The 1,483-nt window shown below is 48.0% G+C and overlaps 1 pseudogene; it reads right to left on the bottom strand.

Annotated features, from left to right (window-relative positions):
• LOC102177385 lies at positions 640-1,196 on the bottom strand (annotated as a pseudogene).

Below are 1,483 nucleotides of genomic sequence, written 5' to 3'. Positions count from 1 at the left end.
TCCATAATAGATGGAAAGTCCAACCCCAGAGAAGCCTTGAAGTTGATGAAATTAGGGTTTTTCCAAATGAGGAAGATAAGAAGCCACATAAAATGAACTGTAACCTTGGAAACTATGACATACAAAAACAGATGTAGGCAGAAGGATGGAAGTCCACAGAGAGGGCAGACAAAGGAAGACTGGCGACAAACCGTTCCAAGGTTGTTCAGCTGCAGCCAAGAGAGTAAGGCACTGTGTCTGACATTCTGGCATATCTCCCCCTGGGTTCTAGGCAAACCAGCTCTGTACTGCATCAGAAATGTCAGGCTTCATATAGATTTTGGTTATAAAAAAAAATGTTTCAACTACCTGATCCCCTTTGGTTCACTTCCACCCCTAGTGACTAAAGTTCTGGTTATTAATTTTGCTTCCCTGAAATCCTGTTAATCTATTTTGTTAAATAGATGAGCTATTTCTGATCCATTAAAGCTGAGGACAAGATTCTGGGTCTGACTTGACTCATCCATGAGCTCCTTCCTGCTAGACACAGCCACCTACTGGAAACTTGAAAAATCTCCCAAGTCTCTTGCCTTCAGAGACGCTTGAAGCCTCTCACATGTTTCTCTTTATCCTCTTGCCTTTCTTTCTTTTTTTTTTTTCCACTTTCAGTCCCTTTAATTAGGGGCTCTGAGGAGAGGGCAGAATGGCAGGCATGGTAGAGAACGTGGTGCTTTTTATGGCCCTTTTGGCAACCAGTAAGTCCTCATCCTCTGGCAGCTGGATCTTGCTGGGGTCAAAGCAGTTGGATTCCATGATGGGAAGGCCATGGGCCTCTCGGTATTTCACAAGCCTCTCAGCTTCCCGGCGGGCCCTCTCCTGCATCCTGCAGTCAGGCAGATAAGCCACAAAGGTGCTGCCAAGGACCAAGATGATGGTGAATCAGAAGACGACAACCCACATGTTCCAGACGTCCACAGCAGGGTCCTTGTCATAACCGTGGAGTCTGGGTTGTTCTCATAGAGGTTTTTGTCCTCGGGTTCTGGGTCCTCCTGCCAGTGTAAAGTCGGTTCTGATGGCCGCTTTCCCGCCAGAGTGGACGGGGCGATCACAGCCCTGGAGGAGCTGGATTCCCAGCGAACATGGGCAGCCGGGAGCCCTTGTGTCGCCACTACTGCCAAAAGGCGGCGGCCGCACAAACCCAACATCCCAGCTGCCATAACAGATCGTTCTCCCTCTTGCCTTTCTTATGGTGTTCAATCTGTAGTCTCCATACTGCATACTTTGAGAGGGAAGTGACCTGCCTGGGCTCCTGTGTAGTAGCTATCACTCCTGACTTCTGCTAATGACTGAGATCACTGTACACAGTTGCTTGCACTGATTCTGGGTATTTTGTTGCACTGCTCACCCATTAACTTCCTTTCCTGGAAAGATGTTTTAAAAACCACTTTGCTTCTGGAAGTAGGCTACTGGCATGCTGCAGGCCTGGGTCAAATCTCAGAGTGAC

This window comes from Capra hircus, chromosome 22 (assembly GCF_001704415.2).
Source record: "Capra hircus breed San Clemente chromosome 22, ASM170441v1, whole genome shotgun sequence".
NCBI classification, from domain to species: Eukaryota; Metazoa; Chordata; class Mammalia; order Artiodactyla; family Bovidae; genus Capra; species Capra hircus.
The sequence above is the reverse complement of the archived record's forward strand: the minus strand, read 5'-3'. Positions and strand labels throughout refer to the sequence as shown.